At 39.5% G+C, this 22,642-nt stretch overlaps 1 long non-coding RNA gene across 1 annotated transcript; it reads left to right on the top strand.

Moving 5' to 3' along the window:
• The first annotated feature begins 6,779 nt into the window (after nt 1-6,779).
• Nucleotides 6,780-21,312, top strand: LOC112817354 (uncharacterized). The gene is made up of 2 exons (XR_003206380.2): nt 6,780-6,924; nt 12,566-21,312. It is a non-coding gene; the product is annotated as an uncharacterized lncRNA (long non-coding RNA).
• The last annotated feature ends 1,330 nt before the right edge of the window (nt 21,313-22,642 follow it).

Raw genomic sequence — 22,642 nt, 5'->3', positions numbered from 1 at the left:
CATAAAGGGACTCAAACCACAACATATACCCACCACAATCCCCCGGGAGCATTTCCACACATGTGCATATTCTCTGGGGTTTAGGGTATCTCCCAGAGCTCCCACTAAGGCATGACTGGGGCAGCACCCTGTGTAAGGTTCTGGGCTTTGTAGGGTTGCATTTATTGTGCTGGAGCCGTCAGGAAAATGTAACTTAGGAATTTTTCTTTTAATAGTCTAAGGCAATTTCATTCTTCTTACATGCCTGGTGGTCAGTAGCCATCCTCTGGCCTTTTTGGTCCCACAGTTGAGCCCCCACCCAAATGCTTTCACACCAAAACTGTCAGCTCAGTAGAAGTTGGCTGTGTGGATTCTCTTGAGGACTATAAGGGGTCTTGTTTCTTTTAACAAACTATTGAAGTAAGCATCCCAGAAATGGGATATATTTCAGCTTATTTTTTTTAAAGATTTTTTTTTTTTTATTTATTTGGGGGAGCGGGGAGAAAGCATGAGCAGGGGGAGGGGCCGAAGGAGAAGCAGGCTCCCCGCTGAACAAGGAGCCAAGGCAGGCTGGATTCCAGGACCCTGGGATCATGACCTGAGCTGAAGGCAGACGCTTAACTGCCTGAGCCACCCAGGTGCCCCCTGTATTTCAGCTTCTCTTATGTTAAAAAATGCTGTTTGGGGACAGTAAGTTTTCCAGGCTTGAGGTGGGGCAGGATGACCATATTTCCATTCCTCCTCTTTCTTTTATCTAACAGCCTGAATTTGTTTCAATCTACCAAACCAAAATAAAATTGCTTCCTTTAAAATTCTTGATTTCCTATAATCTGAGGAACAAAAAGAAGATGCGTTAGAGGTTCCCAGTAGAATGAATAGGTATTTTCCCCATCGCTACTGCAACCAGGGATTTCAGTTCAAACTCCAGGAAGGAGACAAGAGATGTTGAGAGTGTGGATAAATTTCCTGAATTATTTTTTCTTCTTTTATCCGGCTGTAACTTTAAATGACTGTCTTCCTGGTCCAAAGCAGGCGTGAGGCCTAAGGATTTCAAATGAGTATACAAACAATTTTATCTGATCCAGTAATGGACATATTTTCGATAAGTGAATGGGGAGAGCTGATATCCCCATTTCAAAGGAGCCGGCATGGGCCGGAGAGAGTTGGCTAGCAGGAACTTTCAGGAAAACACTCATAAAGTGCACTGTTAGGTCTCAGTGGGTGCCTCGGGGCTGTACTTTGGACTCTTCACTGCTGGTCTAACAGGTGAGGCCCCAGATGCAAATATTTGGTTTGACCCCTTTCTTACTGTCAACACTACAGCCCTTAGCATGATGGAAAGTATAGAATTTATGGCTGTTTGCACAGACATTATCAAAATAATTGTAAATTCTTTTTTCTTGTTATTTCTGAAAGATTACTAGCCTCGCTGGTATTCGAGGGAAGGGGTTTGGTGAAGGTAGGTGATTAGAGGGTTAAAGAATGACAAATGTCAACAGTACAAATGGATTCCAGGGCTCGGCGTTAAATTCAGACACAAAGTTAGAGCATGGAACAGTGGCCCAGTGAATCCAAAGTTCATATCAACACAGGAAAGGCAACTCTCCAGAGAACACAGAAGAGTTGCCTTAGCTCCCCACTTTGCCTGTGTAGATGCAGCCTTCATGTTCTATCCACATGAGTATGTCTGAATCTGGAAGTTGATCTGTGGAGAGGCAGTAGCGAGGTAGGGAGTGAAGAAAGAAGACAAAGTAGGGAAAACTTGGCAAAATGTCCATGTGAGGGAAAATAAAGAGCAAAGCCCTAAAACAAACTAATAAACCAAACAATATAAACACCGAATTAAATACATGTGAAACAACAAAATTCCATTTGAAGCAGTGTGATTCTTGTAGCATAGAAACAGTGAGGTTGAAGACTTGGGTAGACACCTTCAAGTCTAGTTCATACTTAGGTGTCGAAGTATATCTGCAAATGTAGATTCCCCTGGGAATTAGAAAGCTGGAGGATAGGACAGAAAGTTTAATACATAAAATTAATCAATTCTGCAGTCTTCTTGGGAGCTAGCTTAGATTATGCTGTAGAAAAAAAAAAAAAACAGGCAAATATTTTGTATATCATTTGAATTTGGAGTGTGTAACATTTTGACCTGGCCTGTTCTGGAAATCATGGACTAAGGTGTGCCCCTTTAGAAGAGAACGTATCAGAATATTTGATTAATGGTTTGGGGAGGTGGGAAGGCTTGTTGTACTCCCATCTCTATTCCTGTGCAGCTGAAATTGATTAAAACAAAAACTTATTCCAAATTTATAAGTTCAAAAAAATTATTCAAACTGCAAGAAGGCAAGCGTTAAGAGGTAGATTTGGAGATCCATGTTGAAGGATAGCTATGGGCTTCACTCCTGACCTTGCTCTCTGTTCGGGAATTGGGATCATTTAAAGGTAGCCCTTGTACCTGGCTTGGCCTGTAGTATACCCCTGCCTGGGTCTACAGAGAGGTGGGTCACTGTGCACAGAAGTGTCAAACCAGAAAAATATTTTTCCCCCTTGGGAAATGGATTCTAATTATGTTATGAAAATGAGTGCCAATATTTGTCTTTTGTGTTTCTCAGTGGTTGGGCATAGGCACAGACTTTGAATAACAAGTTAAAATTTAATTATGGACTTAACAAACTGTTTTGAATATTTAAAGGGCAGACATCAAAAATCATGTAGAATCATTAAGAAACCATAGCTGCCTGTCCAGGGTGTACAATGTACTAAAAGGGAAAAGAAAAAAACATAGCTCTAAGTTGTATTTACAGTAATCTGGGAAATAAAATTAAAGTAAAAAGGCGATGCCCAAGGTTTCTGTTTGTTTTTTCTTCCCATGTCTCTTTTATCTTAAATCTAACAAATGACTGAATGGATTTGTCCAGAGGCAGTGACAAAGTGGGGAGTGAGAAGGAAGTGTAGAAAAGCTGGCAAGGAATCAGCAAAAGGAAAAACAAAAAGGAAAGTCATAATGAACAAGCTGAACTACACACATTTAAAATAATAAAACTGCATCCAAGTTGATGTGAATACTGAAGAACCCAGTGAAATCAAAGTTGCAGGCCTAACTTGTTTTGCTTAAGTATAGAAATTAGTTAAAGTGCAAATGATCTGACATGCTCTCGGAACTCTAGTCGAATTCTTAATTTTATGTCAGTTTTAGCTCTTGTTTAGTTTAATAAATATTAATTGAGCACCTGCTGTGCTCCAAACACAGCCAGAAACTGAGGACCGCATGCGAGCACAGGAGGAATTACAGTGTAGCTGGGAAGATGGCAAGGAAGCAGACACTTTGGCTACAATAAAACAGGAGGCTATAAGATAAAAACATATAACAGAAATGATTGCTAATTAAAAAAAAATTCTTGTTTAAGTCCAATTTAAAAGATGTAAATGACCACATACAGGATGAACTAGGACTCTGGAAACAGCAAAAGATAGTCATGAGTTCTGAAGGACTCTGCCCGTCTGCAACTGAGCAAATTATTTGTAAAAGATTCATTATGTATAAAATACAGGCATTAAAAATACATACATCATACAGGGGCGCCTGGGTGGCTCAGTCAGTTAAGCGGCTGCCTTCAGCTCAGGTCATGGTCCCGGGGTCCTGGGATCAAGCCCCACATTGGGCTCCCTGCTCAGCAGGAAGCCTGCTTCTCCCTCTCCCACTCCCCCTGCTTGTGTTGTCTCTCTCCGTGAAATAAATAAATAAAAATCTTAAAACAAATACATACATCGTACAGTAATTTTGAATTTCAACCACTGCTACATATTAATAATTTTATCATATTCAGTTATTAGTTATTGAACCAGTACTATTTTGCCATATTTACGGAAAACCATGGAAAATAATTAGATCCAAGCAGATCATAGAATGTTTTAACTTTAAATACTGTGGTTTTATGAAATAGATGTTTAGTCTTCCAAAATATCCAGATGTTTGGCTTTTGCAGGAAACATTATTGCCTGTGTTTTTCTCTTCTCATTCAGATGCTTTGACATTATATAGACTCTAATGTTTTTGTTGTCAAGATGTGATTAGAACCTTCTAAATTACTGTCCAGTGTTATTTATGCCCACATTAGTTCTGACATCACGCATTTAATAGTCACTTCAGAGTTTTTACAATTTTAGTATTGTATAAAATTTGATGCCAGAGCCTTTATCACAGATGTGTTCAATAAGAAAAAGCTTACGAGAAATTCTCATCCATATATTAGTCATCTCCCATCAGTGTGCTTCTTCCTGATACAGTTAATCTCTGTCTCCTTCGGGCCGTACAGTTAAAGTGCCTTTGGCAAGGTCATTGCCATCCTGATTTCATTAAGAATTAGGATGTGACAAAGTCTGGCCCCGTACTCAGCCTCACTCATCAACTCCTCTCACAGACAGTGGACTTGCTTTCGCCTTCCCCGAGCACCTCCAGGTATGGTTGGGTCTTTCCTCGTCCCAACTGACCACAATCTCAAGGGCCTCCCCCAACACTGTTACCAGCCTCAGGGCCCAGCTCCTTTGCTTTCTGTTTTTCTTTTTTTAATCTGAGCATCCTTTTCACATCAGTCTTTATGTCCAAAGATTTATCATGTAGTGTTCTTTTTCAGGTTCTGTAGAAAATACACCCATATCTCCCAAATTTGTTAACTTGATTTCATTCTCCCGAACTCTTACAGACTCATTTTGTCTGAGAAAAACTTCTGGAGTCTTTCTTGTCCCTTTGGTCTGACTCATCGGTGGAATCTCCCTGTCTTTCCTTGCCTTCGTGTTAGAGTCTGGTGGAAGCCCACCAGGAATTTTCATAACTTCTTGTGGACTCTGAGGCTTACAAAAGTGTTCGGCTTACTTCCTCATTTCAGTGATCACTGAACTAACCCAACAAAGAACCAAAATTTCGAGTGGCTGCCATTAGAATGGTTTCTAAACCAAAGTCTGAATGATGCTGTTTGCCCTTCAGAGATCTTATTCACCACTTTCCCCCAGCATCTCCCCCTTTCAGAGCAATAGCCTTTCTAGTTTCCCTTTGCATCTTCCTTCTCTACCGTGTTATCAATCACCGAATTTTCAATCCTCTTAGCACTTTCATTGGTCATGGGACCCTTCCCCAAGGCCACACTAAGAGGTTAACGGTAGTTTGGTGGGTTTCCCTGCCAAGGAGTCTTTTAAAAAACAAATACAGACTTTTTTTAGATGGAAAGAGAAGTGAACACACCTTTAAAGGAAAAGTGAGGCGAACCACCAATACTCTCCTTCTGTGTAGAAGAATTTTGTGCATGGGAGCATCTAGATGGAGAGTGCATGTAAGGGCGTTAGTGGTTTCCTATCCTCAGCTAATACCCCATACCCAGGCCTGTATTTTTTTTTTTTAATTGGTTGTGCCAAATATTTCCTTGTGCTTCCGACAGCACTCTTTGTCTGAAAACTCAAGCAATTGCCATGCCCAAGCATCTCTGCTCAGCCCCGTTTCTTCCCCTAGCACTCCCTAAAGATCTGGTTTTGAGTTCTGTAGACAGAGCCCTTGACCCTGCATTGCATAAGTGCCCTGGAGGGAGAGATGTTCTCTCCCCTTCACATAACCTTGCTCTCTTCTAGAGAAACAGCTCTGCAAGATTACACACACTTGAGGGAGAGCAACATTACTGAGGAGATGATATGTAGCTGTTCCCTTAAAATCCAACGGGCGGTGATCCAAAAACATTTGGAGAAATAGAAGTAACTGGGTATGAACCAGCCAACCAGTGGCCTAAATTCTTTTGCTTGATGAAATCTTCTGAGTGCATCGTTCAATTGCCTTAAGACCAATCATGTTATTAATGGGCTATTTAGGATTTTAACAAGATTATTTAGAGACTCAAAACCTTTCTGAGCTCTTTTAATAGATGAGTTCTGTCATGACAGGCGAACTGTAAGGTCAGTGATCCCAAAGTAAGGTGCACATATCCCTTGATTTATTGAGGTATGGGGGAAATAATTTAAAATAAATAAATGTATCTTTAAATATTTTTAAAAATTCATTTTTTGTGAATGCTTTATATTATTCATAATATATTAGTTGGCAACACAGTTATGCAATCTGTAGGTAAAAACAGATATATTGGGGTAATATTTTTTTAATGATAAGTAGGGGAGATTAAATAAGGTGAAACTTACTGATTAGGTAGCATCTTGCCTGTAATACCCAGTCCCTCCAATCCATGCATTGTGTGAAGATGGGCTCTATAAGACACTATCTCTCATGTAAACAATATACCCAAGAAAACTAAAATTTTCCCCTGAACTCCAACCACCTTGAGAGTCTAGTATTAGTTTAGATAAAGTTGATGGCAGCCCTTGAAAGAGAATGTTTATTTTTAGGACAGAGCACCTGCCTTTTTGCATAATCCTTCCCTGTCACGGTGGTCCAACATCCTAGATACAGCCACAAATGCTCACAAAGTAAGGATTTGAGAAAGCCAGAGGAATGGAAATCAGAAGGACGAGTACAGGCGCTCATGTAGATTTCCTGTGGTCTGTCCCCTCTGGGGGAGAAAAACTGGGGTCTGTTTTCCTCTGGACATCAGAAGAGAGGACCCCCTGTGAGAGAAAAGTTTGCCTGCTTTGAATTGGCAAGAGAAAGGGTTAAAGGCACAATTCCTGCCTCTCTGTTTCTCTGGAAGTTTGATAACTAAGGGACTCAAGATGGAGGGGAGGAAAAAAATAGAAGGGGTTTTTTTGTTTTTGTTTTTTTCCTCTTGCTTCATCAGCCTGCTTCTGCTTGCAGAGAGAGGAAAGCACACTCCGGCTTTGAAAACTTGCATATCTGTTTTCACATCCCAGGAGGACTGTGTCACTGCTCTGTCACAAGTCCACATGTACCATTCCCATCCCAGGCTAGGTGGCCGGCAACCCCTGCACCTTGCTCTGCGTGGCTGTCTGGCTGTAAGTACCTGCTTAAGCCTCAGTGCTTTAACTTACTTGGTATAGGGTCTTGGATGAGTTGCTTATTTTTCCTAATGGTAAGTGGAGTTATAATTCCTTCCCACAAAGCTGGGTACATTGTGTGCCATATAATTTAAGTATTATAAGTGCTAATTCTCTTTTCTCGTTTTAATCCCCTCCCCTGGTTGGTTTAATCCATCACCTGCATGGTGTCTCTTGGCTACCTCTCTTCACATTGGGATTTTACCTTTTTGGGCATCACTGATCAGGAACCTTCTGTGGATCCCTTTCCATGTAAATTCTTCCCCTTATATTTTTCTTTCTCATCATGACACTAGTCATGAAGCACTAGTTGTACTGGATTAATAGGTATCACATGAAACCTAAAAAGGGGAGGGGCATGGTTCTGAGGTCTTCAGTAATTTCGGGAAATGCTAGGTCTGACAATGGGGCCAGGTTTCTCCCACAAGGTGGGTGTGGTGTGGAAGACATCACTCTGCAGAGTTCTCCAAACTGCTTCCTTTGGAGTATAAAACCTTCCTTATGCAGAATGGCTTAAAGGCCTGGAGTTCTGTGGAATATACTTGAAGAAATAATCTATACTTCTCCTACTAGCATGAGGAAGAGGCTTCCATTCTCTCAATTCTTCACATCCAAAGACCTATTGTTTCCTAACATCAGTTAAAGACTGGTTAACACTGGTTTCATTATTCCAAGTATCTTCCCTCTAGCTCCTTAATCACAAGCCACCACCCCTAGACCCTATCTAACAGCCCCTCCTCAGACTAGGAGAATTTAAAAAAAATCTTCCCTTCTACATCATCGCCACAAGGAACTACTTTTGCTACCTTTAAGACATTAAAGAAAGTAGAGAACAATACTCAGCGTAGATAACAGATCAATTTTCCTATTGCTCTTCGTAAGTTCCTAGGATTTTATATATGCGGTATGTAATTTTAACTTTCTATGCTTTTGATCACAAAATAGCTCTTTGTTCAAAGGACATCATTTTTAAGGACATGAAAGACCATGTAGAAAAATATAGTAGAAAGTGTATTTACAGTAGATCTGCCATAGCTTATAGCAACAAAGGAGAAAGGATAACAGGATATTTGCTGAAACCACAAGGGAAGGTGTTTGCGGTGTCTGTCTCTCATGTATTTCTATTCTAGAATATGAACGCTGATGTTGAGCTATTTAACCCCTTCTTTGTGAAGTTTGCTGGTGTTTTCTGATGAGGAGGATATCTCTTACACAAGTTTAATTAGCCAGCTGGTTGCCTGTCAGGACAAGCCGGGGGGTGGCATTATTTGCATTTTGCTGATCATTGCCTCTTTGGGGCTGTAAAGACTCAGACCCAAAGAATGACTCAGTAAGTCAGGGCCCATGTCGTTCTGCTCTGGACTCGGCCCCACAGCATAGCAGTGTGGTGACTCCACTTTGCCCTGCTGCTCACCTAGCTTTCAGTTTTCCTCTCCTATGGTGTCATAGGTGAAACTGTTGGCAATTCAGAGTCCTCACCCTGGCTTCTCAAGTCTTTCCACCTTTAGTTCTTGCTCGATCAGGGGCCGAGGACAACTGTATAATGAGTCATAGGCCCTACCTCCTGGCAAGTAATCGTTTTCCCACAGTAAGTGATGATTTATGCTGGGAAGGGGCAAAGAATGTGGAGTGGCTTTTTTTCCATCCAGCCTTTCTGCTACCAGAGGGTTGTCTGGGAATGCTCTGGCTCCATTCGCAAGGCCATCTAAAACACCATCTTAAGAGTAGTTTTACTTTCTAAGCATGGGATCCTTCCACGCATGGTATCCACAGAGAACTGGAATTTGATAATCCCATTATATATTCTGTTAAAAAAGAAACACGACTTTGAAATTTCCTTCCTTTGGCAGGGGAAGACTAGGAATGCCTCACAGAGGTTGAGAAGTGAAGAGCCCCCAGCACAGACCCATTTTATAAATGAGAACGCTGGAGACTCAGAGAAGTCGCATGAGTTACCATTTCCACAAAACTGGTTAGTGACTGACATCTCAGGGATGAAATCGGCTAATTTTAAGCTGCTATCTTACCTAATATTAAGCTTACTTGTACCATGTCACAAAGGAAAATCTGGGCATGAAGAAGATTGTGATTTGCACAGTGGCAGAAAGGTCAAGGGGAGAAGCACAATCCCTGGTATCAGATGGGCCTAGGTTTGAATCTTGGCCCTGGAACTGGGTGATGTTGGCTGATTTCCTACTGCATTTCTCTGAGTGTGTTTCCTCCTCTGTGCAGGTGAGAATAGGGTTAATAATGTCTCTTTCACATCATCTGCTGGATGGAGAAGAGGTAAGGCATGCAGAGCTCAAGGCACGTAGTAGGCCGTCCAGAAACGGAGGCTCTGATGATGATTTACTCCCGAGCGACATGTGCCCTTCCTCTCTGCTGTTCCCCTTTCAAAGCAGCACTTGCTACGGTTCACCCTACCTGAGAGTTCTGCCTTTTCAGACTCAGCATGGCTCAGTTTGTTTGCTCAAGCCACTGATGAATTTCTTTTCCTTTGTGATTTGCATTTGGGTTGTCTCATTTCCCTGAAGCCCTGTCACAAGCCACGAGGTTGTTGCAGAACATGATCTGAAACCTCACTGGCAAGGGAAAGTCCCCTCTGAAAGAGGCATTTCCCCCACTTCTTGAGTTTTACACTTCTCTTTCCCACTGTGCAGGCAACCCCTCAGCCCAGTGTCTGCCCCAGTGTCCTGCGGGCTGTTTGAGTACAGCGGGGAAGCGAGGGTCGACCATCTTTGCTCCCGGTGTCTCCATTGCCCCGGATCCTGTCACTGTGTCTCCACATTCCTTAGGCGTCCCCCAAAAGGCCTTTGCTGTTTCTTCTCTTCTCTCTTGTGTCATTTTCCCCTCTCACCAGGGCCACCTCTCAAAACCTCCAATGGAAATTTAGAGGCTTCTGTGGCTCTTAGGGGGTTATTGGGTCTCTGAATTTTCTGTGTTGTCACTTCCTTTATAGCTCACAGGGATTTCCTAAGAAGCCTCTTCCTTCTCTTCTCTGCCCAGTAGTTTGGGCTGGCTCCCCACCCCCCACCCCGACGGGGGATTGCCACGTAGAGGCATAGGCCCTCTTCTTCTTCTTTAAACATAGCTTCGAAAACACACGTCTTATGTTCATTCAGGTCTGACAATGAAAAAAAACCTCTCCAGGCATTCTTGTGACATTTTTCTCTATTTTGATATACATCATATACATATGATGATAAAACAGAGTCCATTTAATCAAATGAATTTGTTATTTTACCCCAAATGTATGTGTGTGTGGGTATTTGTCTCCTCAGTGCCCTACTTTCTAGATAGTTTGTCATCAGGGAATTTTCCCACTTGAGGATATGTTGCAACACAAGTGAATTATCTGCAATACTTTAAAAAAATAGCCATTTATGCCAATGTTTTGAAAATACTTTAAATAACATTATACATTGTACAAGAATTTTTTGAAAAGAGAAAATATAGCTCCCATCCCACCCTTTTCATCTAATGACTGGTTTCATTTTCAAATATTAACTTTCATTTTTTATTCACTTACTATTTATGTGTTATGATTGCTTAGGTTAGGCTTTAAAAATTTGTGCCATAAAAGTGAAACTAGATGTTGCCTCAAATTTATTGCAACGGGCCTGCCCACTTCTCTAACTTTATGTGTACTCTCCTCTCAGACCTGTCATGCACCAAGTTAGGATGAAGATAATATTCTCTTGTCCTGGGGATTGGTCCCCTGTGAGGCCCTGGGATCAAACTCCATTTTTGGTACTTCTCTTCCTTTTAAGAATGAAAGAGAAAGATTCCAGAGAAACAGGGAAATCTTTATTTCATTTATTTCACAAATATGTATTGAATGCCCAGTGGGTATTGAGTAGAACTACGTTGATTGGGACAGAGTTTATACCATCACTCTGGCCTGCTGAAGATGGGAGTGAAAACAATGAAGGGAACTTAAGTGTTGGTTTTGTGATTCTGCAAATGGCTCAGGGCCTATCAGAATGGGAAAATAATCTCTGCTGTCATGTTCTGGAACAAGGGAAGAAGTGAATGTGGAAGTGATAAAACAAGAAGGCATTGTAAACCATGGGCTGATGGGATTGAATTTGGACTTGGAGATGGGTAAAGTAATGGACTTCAAAAATAAGAAAGCCAAGCTGACTAAAAGGAGAGAAAGACAATTGTAACAGGTTTGCACAAAAACTAAAATTTATTCCTTATGTAACTAAAAAATCCAATGAAAGAATGTCTTTTAACAAGAGTTATTGCAATTTTGTCTTTTTCCAGATTTCTATAGTTTTCTTCCTTGTTGGCTTTCATCTTAGGTAGGCTTCTCCACATGGTGACAAAGATGACCACTACATAGATTCCTTCAAGTTTTTGATGAAACCTATTTCTAGAAAAATTTTCATAAGCACTTATGAACACAATATAATTCTGCTTATAATTTCAGAAGATCACAGAACTTCTGAAATTACATATCTTTACCTTAGGGTTCCATAGACCCCAGGTGAAAAAACTCTCCTTAAAAAACCATGACTTTTTGGACAGGATTATCTCCCACACCTAGTAGAGAGACTTGTACATATTGAATACATCGAATGAATGATTCAATCAATGAATCAACCAAGCAATCAGTCAAATAGTACTTTTGGGGGACCTGTTGTGCTGTGATATGTTAGTTAGGTGTTTTATATAAGTTATCCTCATTCATTCTTCTAACATTATTTTATGGATGATGAAACTGAAACTAAGCTAGGAATAAAGTGAGCAGAACACTTAGCATGGAGAGGAGATCTGAAATTCAAGGGAGAAAAGCCTACACGAGCAGGGTATTGGTCTGGGATGCCAAGGAATGTTGTTGGATTTACTGTTGTGGCTCATCTGACCCTAGTTCCCAGCCACAGCCATGGGGGCCACCACCTCTGAGGCATTCTCAGGCCACTATGTGTCTGCTGACCTTTGGGTACCACTTATCAGTGGCCAAAAAGTACTTACTATGTGTTCTCTCTAATAGCCTTTTAAAACAACACTTGGGTCTTTCACAGTTTTAGCTTTCACTTCACAACTTGCAGTCAAACTTTTGTTTGTTGTTGTTATTGTGGTTGAGATTTATTTGCAATCTAAGAAACCATCGATAATTGTTCCAATTAGATTATATTCACCAGTGGGAGATCCCAGAATTGTCAATGTTGTTCTTCAGAAAGAATGTTATGAACTGTAGGTTCAGCTGTTAGAGCACCAGCAAATTTGACAGCCCATAAAAGTGAATTTCCTCAACCTGTAAGTGCTGGGTCAGCAGAGGAAAGTGCTGGCAAAAATTATCATGGAGTCACAGGGTTTAGTAGAATTGGGAGATCACACTTTTTTTTTTTTTTTTTTTTGAGAAAGAGAGTGCACATTGTGGGGGGACCAGAAGGAGAGAGAGAATCCCAAGCAGGCTCCACTCCCAGTACGGAGCCCGATGCAGGGCTCCATCCACAACCCTGAGATCATGACTTGAGCAGAAATCAAGAGTCCAACACTTAACTGGCTGAGGCACTCAGGTGCCCAGGGAGATCACACATTTCAAGGGGAATCTTTACTGTTTTTCGTTTTTTTTTTTTTTAAATCTCAGGGCCCATGTGAATTAGGGAATATGAAGGCACCAAGAGAATAGAAGTAGAGGGAGTTGTCCTGCGCAGACCCCAAACTGAGAAGAGTGAAATAATGGACTCTTCCTTTCAGCAAATTGTCTCATATGAGAAGAATGAAAGACAACTGATAAGCAACTTTCAGCAAGAAGACATAATAGCTCATATTCTGATTAGTAATAGTGATTTGAATCCATGCAGATGTATCAAATGCTGACATATGTATGTATAATATGTGTATTTATATGAATTGTCATAGACTTGATGCATTTTTTCATATTGCTAAAGACTTAATACTAAGTGCCAGTGTGATAAAATATTTTACTTCCTTTCCCATTAATTTTGATTAGCCTAAATCGAGCTACTTTAAGTTCTCCTATTCTTGCTTTTGTGAGAGGCATTACTTTTCTCTCTCTGTGTGTGTATCTTTATTAACCATATTGTTTGGGCTCTTGATAAAGGAGATATGACACAGTGTACATTTGAGCTAAACATTCATTTCTTCAGCAAGGATTTCTATTTAAGACATTGTGCTAGGCAAGGGAGAGAAGGGGTGCAGAGTGATGATGAAGCAAGATGGGCCAGATGATTTATTTATTTATTTTTTTTAAAGATTTTATTTATTTATTAGAGAGAGAGAATGAGAGAGAGCACGAGAGGGAAGAGGGTCAGAGGGAGAAGCAGACTCCCCGCCGAGCAGGGAGCCCGATGTGGGACTCGATCCTGGGACTCCAGGATCATGACCTGAGCCGAAGGCAGTCGCTTAACCAACTGAGCCACCCAGGCGCCCGGGCCAGATGATTTAAAAACACCCACTGTGAATGTTACCTGGTGTGGCAAAAGGGTCTTTGCAGATGTGTTTAAGTTAAGGATCTTGAGATGGGGGCGATTTTTCTGGATTATCCTTGTAAACCCAGTGTAAATACAGGGTCCTTATCAGAGGGAGGCAAGAGATCAGAGTGAATGGGTAGGAAATGTGATGATGCAAATGAGGTTGAACTGATGCTTTTTGAAAATGGGGTAACAAGCAGCACTAGAAGTGAAAAAAGCCAAGGGAACAGACCTCCCCCTGAAGTCCCCAGAAGGAACACAGCCCTGCTAACACTTTGATTTAGATTCGCGCTCTCCAGAACTGTAAAAGAATACATTTGCATTATTTTCAGTCACTTCCTTTGTAATAGCAGCAATAGGAAACAAAAGGAAACACCCTTTAGATTCAGTAAGAGAAAATTTCAGGAGACATTTAGTCCAGTATATGAATGTGTGAATTTTTCTGTCCAGGTTATATGTATATATAGTCAATCCAATCATTTGCTTTTCCAGGTGCTAGCACCCAATATATTCTTAATAGTTTTCCTAAAAAAAAAAAAAAGTATGATTCTAAGTTTAGTAGCAAATTAGAGGAGAGAATGGACAGTTTGTGAGGACATGCTTAGGGAACCCAGGGAGCTTGGTATATGGTAGGACTTGGTGGTCTCTGTATTGGTTAGAAAGTCTAGGCGATGTTGTGGTAACAAATAGCCCTAAATCTTAAAGCAAGAGAAGTTCCTTTCTTATTCATTTTAAGTCTCCTGCATGGCTGGGTTACTCCCTAGGGTAACCTTTCACATGATGACTCAGTGTCATGTCTTCATATCTATATGTGCTTCTATAGTAACCAAGGCAGGGCTTGTAATGGTTACCAGCCATTACATGCTTCTCTCTGGGAGTGACACTCTTTTCTCATTGGCTAAAGCAAGTCACGTGACTACATCTAATCTCAAGGACACGAAAAGTATAATATTTCCCTGTCTGAAGAGAAGAAAGTCGGCAGTACAGGCAAGCAGCGTTTACATCTGTTCCATGACCCGAATTTTGTAAGGTAGAGAATAATTTTAAATAATTTTTGAATTTACCTATATCCTTCCAATTATAATGATAACTCCATGCTCAAGTCCAAGGTACCCATCTTATTTCATAAAAATGTTTGTAAGTCTTGAATTGTCTCAGCATTATCGCAGACCCAGATTTCAGTTTAATAGTTAATGCTGAGAAAGCACTATGATTAACGAAGCCAATTGATTTTGAATATTATATTCTTTTATTTTAAGGGGCTTAAAAAAAAAAACCTACAGAGAACTAGACAAAATGAATACAAGTAAGCTAATAATAAAGACAGTGAGAACCCAAGTGCTACTGAATTAAATATTTAGCAGCATTTGTAATGAAATGGAAAGTCATATCTAATTATTTCCTTGTGCTTACCTTTCCTCTGTCAGAAAGTCTTTGGCATGCAGTGCATTTCTATAGGCATTCCATAGTGATTTAATATCAATTAATATCTACTTGCAGCAAAGTGTTGACAGTAAGTTTTTAAATTCACAAGCTTGACATTTTGCAGTGTAATTGGGCATAAGTGAAAGAGCTTTACAGTTTGCTGCTAAAAGCAACACAGAAAGATGTGAAGTGAATTTTAACCCTTTGCCAAGGAGGCCAGCTGAGACTTGCTACTTCCATAGCAGATTGTTTCTAGAAGAGAAGAGAAGAGACCAACCAACCCGGTTTTTTAATCTACAAGTTGTACCTTGAGGTTTCCAAAGCTCCGGAAAGGCATTTACTTATCCGAATTTACACTGCTGGTGTATATAAAAGTTTGGATTTAAAGTCAGGTCTCCTGACTTGAGTTCTGTGTTTGTTTGACTCTGTCTGCCACATGTGCATCTAAACGTTGGGGGAACCAGAACGCTCCAGCCCTAGAGAGCTCTAACGGGGCTCCCTCTGAGTTCAGAAGTCTACGTTTCAGGGTTAGGTTTGTAAGCTCAGTGTTTAAAAGGCTTGCTTACTTTCCCTGAATTCTTCTAGGGCCCATTAGCTGTAATTTAAGATATGTTGGACCCAGGAATCCAACGTTGGATATGACAAAATAATTGTGTTTGTTTATTTTGTTTCTCCTTGTTACACGCTAACTAGTATCCCCAGCACCCAGGAAGAAAATTAAGCCTCACATTCCTGACAAGAGCATTCTGCTCTAAGTGGCTTTCAAATGCCTCTTGGTGGAGTTACTATTTAATTTAGGCAGTTTATTTTCTCAGAAAGAGTCAACAGATCCTATAGGCTTTGCCAGCTAAGACCTTTAGTTTTAATCACCTCCTTAAAAACATTCTCCTTAATCCACTCAGGGCAAGACAGTGGATTTCTTTGCACCTTGGTCTTTAACTTTGACATGATTAATCACTGAATCATTGAATATACTACTTCTTGTCTTGCTCAGGGTCTAATTGGAAAGGAATCAAACCTGGAGTCCCTTTGAATTTACTGGGAGTGCCAGGTGGTCTGAGTAGTCAAATAAGAATTAGGCTCCTTTTAACGTAAATACTCTGCCAAGTATGAGGTCTGAATGACATTATTAGTATGTATTTAATGTGCATAGAAAAACTGATAGTTCTATCTTCCAGAATGCACCAGGAGTTTGAAATGTACTTATTATTGGTTCTATCTCAGATCAGTCAGTAAATCAATAAGTTAAAAAACCAACCAACCAACCAACCCCACAACAATCCCCGGGGGAATTAATTTAGAGGTTTCTAGACCCCCCATTCTGTGTGGATCTCATGATGAAAGGGAATCTGCTCTCACTGGCCACTGGCACCGTTCCTATCAAACTTCTATCTACAGTTTCTGCCTCACCTCACTTCACATGGAAGTTGCCTTTTCCTGATCATTAAAGCAGCCAGTAAGGTTAGGAAAGGGAAAACCTATTTCTAGTTTTAAATACAAGGTAAGAAATATTTTTCTTCCCAGTATATCTCACTCACGTAGGAAAAGTGATTTCATGTAATTTATTTTTCAAGGCAGGCATTAGCAAATATTTTCTGAGGCTAACTATGTGCCAAGCATCGGGCCAGATGTTGGAGATTAAGCTTCAAACAAAATAGATAGAATCTTTGTTCTTATGGGGGAGGCTAGTAAGAGATTCAGAAAAAAAGCCAAGGATAACACAGCATGATAAATGCAATCACAGAGAGAGTATATACGCTCTGGGAATGCCAAGGAGTGGACCTTCATCTGTACTTGAGGAGCTGGGAAAGGCTTCTTGGAAGAGGTAGAGCTAAATTGAAGGATAAGCAGGGGTTATGGCAAAACTGGGGACTGGGTTAGGGGAGCAGCGTGAGACGTTGAGGAAATACTCAAAAAATGAGAGACAGTATGGCACATTTGAGGTAGTAAAGACATTTAGGTAGTAAAGACATTTAGAGGGGCTAGAAAGAAGGTTAGCATTGGGGCTGGGGTGGCAGGGCTGAGGTCATGCACGAGCTTGTGAGCCAAGTTAAGGAATTTTGCTTTATCATGAACAATGGGATGTAATGAAAGATTTTTAGGCACAGAGTGACATGATCAAATTTATACTTTAGAAGAGGGGCACCTGGGTGGTTCAGTGGGTTAAAGATCTGACTTTTGATCTCAGCTCAGGTCTTGATCTCAGGGTTGAGAGTTCAAACCCCCACTGGGCTCCATGCTGGGCATGAAGCCTACATAAAAGAGAAAAAAACAAAAAAAGGAAAGAAAGATTCCTCTGGTTTCAGCATAAATAGCCTGGAGGGCTTAACACCATACTTAGTGAGAGAGACAGGACTTCTGTAATATTGTGAGGGATGCTGGCACCTGAACTAGCCTAGCGACCACTGAGATAAAGAGGTATGTGATGGGGGCAGAGCTAACAGCCATTGATGATTGGTGGTTAGCCAGGCCAAGAGGAAAGAGTCTGGTTTAGGTAATTGGGTTGATTGTGGTACCATTTTCAGAGATAGGAGTAAGATCAGGTTTGAAGAGGGAAGGTGGTAATTCTGGTTTGGGTCATTTAGGGGGACATCCACATGGAGATGTCCAGTAGGCAGTTAGTTACAGGGTTCTGACATTCAGAGGAGAGAGCTCATCTGCGAATAGAAATTGGTAGTCACAGCCTGTAGATAATAATAAAAGATATTACCTGGAGTGATTGCTGAGAGAGAAGCACGGGGTACACTGTTGAGGAACACCAATAACCAAGGGGTGGGCCATAGGCAGAAACCCACAAAGGAGACTCAGAATGAGGAGAAATAGGGAGAAAGCCAGGGAGTACCCATTCTGCTGAATCACGGAATCCAAGAAAATCAAGATAAAACTAAGCACAGGCCCACTTATTAATGTATTTTACCATAAGAAATCAAGACAGGCCAAGGGACGTTAGGGGTTGGAGTAATGGAAGTGAAGGATAGACTTTGCTTTTAGTGTCTATAGGGGTGTGTGTATGTCTGTGTGTGTGTGTGTGTGTGTGTGTGTGTTTGGTATTTATGGAAGGAAACAGAGAATGTGGGAAATATTATCAGCAGATATTACTTATGTTCCCTTAGTTCAGTCAGATATGAATGTTGAGTCATTTAGCATACACTTACTTAGAACTTAGATATAGAACATTGTCCCTAGAGCAGTGGGAGATATACAAGAAGTATAAGCTATAGTTGCTCCCCGGAAGCTTGTGATCTAGGGATGTATCACAAGCACAATAGAACCAATAACAGGGGCAACACATAATGAATACTAAGAGCTTATGTAGAAAAGAAGATCTACAAGGATTTAGAGGCAGGAGGTACTAATTTTCACCATCAATGTGGACTAGCAAGACAAGAACCAGGGCTAGACATCTAGCTCTGTGTACTGACTAGAACTCTGCAGGTTTCAGATTGTTAGAAAACTATCTACAAGAAGATAGAATCCTAGTCTTGATCACCAACAGGGCCTTTTCTGAACTCACCAGGGTTATTGCTCCATCTTTTCAGGAGTGCCTCTGGCTTTTCAAAGCAATATTCATCCTGAGGAGAACAGTTAGTCTTTGTCTCTTAGTAGTAATAGAACCAGCAGCTCAGAAAGGAAAAGCCAGCAGTGACTTTTCGATCACCCCTTCAACCCCCAAGATTGTTTCGAGAAATCCCCAAATTTCTTGTAGGCAGAACATGCAATATATTTAACAAGTTCCTCTTTGCCCTGAAGTACACCAAAAACATAAACTTTGAAAACTCATGGAAAATAGGAGAACTTGTGGTTTTGTTACTTGGCAACTGAGAACTGAAATGTTAAAATAGGAAATTTGCATTATTTTATAATTCTAAAAATGCAATACATGTTATTTTCTATTCTAGGAGGGGAAAACACTGTAGTTTTAGTACCTGATTGTTTCAAAAATCCACACTTGTTAAACTAGCTTTGCTGCTGTTATATTGTCATCCAAGTGGATACCTCATGGGCTGGTAGTGTCCAGGTAAAGCAGGAAGTCTAACTAGAATTCCCAGGAAAGCCAATATTCAGAGAATGAGAAGAATTTTGCCAGGAAACTAGAAAAGCTCCCTTGCATGTGGTGGTGGTGGTGGAAGAAGAGAGCATTGGAGAGACAGAGACCAGAATAGTGACATCAGCCTGACTGAGATTATGAGGGGGGGGGGTTGTTGCATCTCTTCTACTTGGGGGAAATGTGTAATCCCTCTTGCTGGCCAGCCCCACCTCCCTTGCTGCTGTCCCTCCACCTCTGATGTTGCCCCTGACTCCACGCCCAATGCAGAAGAAACTGTCATTGTGGGCAACCCATATTCCTTAAACCATATCTTGGGATTAGTGCCCTGGCAAGAGTGAATGAATGATGATGGAAATGGACAGAATATCTGACATAATTTCCTGGAGAAAATGGGATGGAAGACACTCTTCTGTATGGATCAGACTTGGCTGAATGACTAACTTGAATGATTACCTGAAACTCTAAGCTATATTACGCATGTTGGACACTTCTGGATTCAAGGGTGTCTCTTACCGTATCTCTGCTCCCATTCCAGTGTTATTATATCTTCCACTGATATATCCCCAACCACCTAGAGGAGTTTTTATTACATGATGGATGTAAAATAAATATTTATTGAATAAATAGCTTAACTGAGTATATTAAGTGTAGATAAAATAAAATTGAGTGATTTTTCTAATGTTTCAGAAAATTAAATTCTCACTCGTTAGTGGATTATATTTCTAGACAAAGATCTCAGATTATTGGCTATTTGTGAATCACAAATTCTGCAACTTTAGGTGTAAGTTATGACATTTTGTTATCTGTTAACAGAAAGAGCTTGAACCATCTTCAACAAAATGTTATCTAAGGATTCTTTTCATTCTAAAAGCCAGCAAATCCATGAATGTAGATTATTTCTCAAGCTGCTTCCATTTATAATATTCCATGGTTCTTATAAAAATATACAAAAGAAGAAACATACCCGTTGGCTCTATTTGACACCTCCTTATATCTTAGGATTTGGAAATTATGAAAAAGCAATGCCAACTTACCTTTGGGGGTGATCCAGAGCATCACCACATATAGATGAAATGTTAATTATTGACCTCTGAAAAGTTGTAACCGATTATCTGGTCAGGACAATTCGTTAATAATGATGACTTACCATTTACTAATCACCTTTCAGGCACTGTGCTAGTGCTGGTCCAGTGGCACTTTGAGTATAGTTGAGAAGACAGACAAAAATCAGTAACTAATAATTACAAATTGTAAAAAATTACTAAGACAAAAAATAGTGGGGCCAAGGTAGAGGTGAGTTATTTTGATAGGGAGATCAAGGAAGGTCTTTCTGAAAAGGTCTCATCTGACAGATGAGAAAGATTCAACTATATTCAGGGCAAAGGGGTAAGCATTTCAGGCAGAGAATACAGCATGAGCAAACAAATCACAATTTTAGAGCTTCTTGTATTTACAGATGAAATGATAAGACACCTAGGATTTGCTTTAAAATATTCATTGAGAAGCTGGGGAAGGGGAGCCTTAGGGTTATAGACAAACAAGATTGGCCATATAATGATGATTTTTGAAGCTAGGTGATGGGCACACAAAGATTTCTTATGCTGTACTTTCTTTTATGTATGTTTATAATTTTCCATAATAAAATGTTTTGAAAAAGCTTGTGGAACTTGTCTAGTTTGTAGGTCTAGTTATTGTCTAATTTTGTTGGTTAGTTTTAGAATATGATGCTCTTTTACCACTCACCATTTAAAGAATATTGGAACTGTTAAGAGAATAAGTATTTGGCATATCTGAGAGGGAAGCTCAGTAAAATCCTCTCAGAATAATCTCTAACTTTAGTATAGACTCAGTATAGAGTGGGTAGCCCGCAGTATAGACTAATGTCTAACCTAGAAGAGGAGTATCTTTACAAATTTTTATGAAGTGAGAGAAAAAGAATATTTAAAGAAATTTGACCAAGTTCATCTTTTAAAATATCAAATTTTTTGAAGTATAATTTACATGCAATGAAGTTCACACATTTCAAATATACAGGTTGATGACGGTGTAGAATGATACCCTGATCAAAATATATCAGGATACTTCCACCTCTCCAGAAAGTTCTTTTGTGCCACTTATGGTCAGTTCCTCCTCCTCCACTTTAGGAAACCACTAATCTGACTTCTATTATTATAGATTAATTTTGTCTGTTCTGAAATCTCATATAATGGAATCATACCAGTTCTTGGTATCATCTCCCTTCATTCAACATATCTGTGTGATTTATCCTTGCTGTGGTATATATTAGTAATTCATTCTTTTTTACTAGTGAGTAGGATATTCAGTTGTATGACTATACCACAATTTGTTTATCTATTCACTTGTTGATGGATACTGGGTTGATTCCAAGTTTGGACTATTATGAATAAAACTGCTTTGAACAGTGAACATTTGTGTATAAGTCTTTTGTGTGCCATACATCTTCATTTCTCTTTAGTAAATACTTAAAATTGGAATTGCTGGGTCATATGGTAAGTATATTTTTAACTCTACAAGAAACTTCCAAACTGCTTTTCAAAGTGCTTGTATCATTTTACACTCTCACCGGCAATGTATGAGCATTCCAGTTGCTCCCCATCTTTGACAATATTTGATATTGCCAGTCATTTTAATTTTAGCCATTTTAGTGGGCATAAAGTAATATCACATTGTGGTTTTAATTCAATTTACATTTCCTAAGTGACTAATGTTGAATATCTTTTCATATACTTATTGTATACTCATATATCTTTGTGAAGAGTCTACTGAAACCTTCTACCCTTTTAAATAAATTATATTATTTGTCTTCTTACTGGGTTGGAAAAGTGCTTTACATATACTGGATGTACTCCTTTATCAGTTATATGTGTTGCAAATATTTTCTCCCAGTCTCCCTTTTTGTGTCCTTGATTTTTCTCTTGAAGAAAATGAAGGATTTAATTTTGATAACGTCCAATGTAATAAATCTTATTTTATTTTTAGTGTTATTTCTGACTTAGTAAAGAAATCTTTGCCTGACACAAAATCATCATACATATTTGGGTCTATTTTCGATCTCTCTATTCTATTCCACCCCCTTGATTGCTTCACAGTAAGTCTTAAAATCAAATAGTGTAAGTTCTTCAGTTTTGTTTGTCTTTTTCAAAATTATTTTTTTCCCTTAGATGCTTTGCATTTTCAAACACATTGTTGAAACAGTTTATCAAACTCTTTTAAAAAAATAGATCTGCTGGGATTTTGATTGGGATTACATAAAATCTATAGATTACTTTGGTAAGAATAGAGAACAATACTGAGCATTCTAATTCATGAACATCACATATATTTCCATTATTCAAATCTTTAAACATTTCTCTAGCAATGTCTAATCTTTTTCTGTATGATGCTCTTGCACAGATTTTGTCAAATTTATCCCTAAGTATTTTATGTCTTTTGATCTCATTGTACATAGTATACTTTTGAAATTTAACTTTCTAGTTTTTTGGTTTGTCAATTTAATTTTTAGAAAGTCCTTTCTAGCTTTATTATTTTGAGGTTAATACATTTGCAAACTTAACAAATCATATCACTAACATTTACATGAATTATTTCTCATAAAACCACAATTAAATTGACTCTATTTTACTGCTAAAAACTGAGGCATAACATGAAAAATAATTTGAATCAAGATATGCAATGCACACAGTCCTTCCCAGCTTTTTCACTATGCGTCTCTTGGAAGAAAACTGGATAAATGTCA

Source organism: Callorhinus ursinus, unplaced genomic scaffold, assembly GCF_003265705.2.
Source record: "Callorhinus ursinus isolate GAN/ISIS: 27379988/994484 unplaced genomic scaffold, GSC_fseal_2.0 scaffold6, whole genome shotgun sequence".
NCBI classification, from domain to species: Eukaryota; Metazoa; Chordata; class Mammalia; order Carnivora; family Otariidae; genus Callorhinus; species Callorhinus ursinus.
Note: the sequence above shows the minus strand (reverse complement) of the source record. Positions and strands in the feature narration are given on the sequence as shown.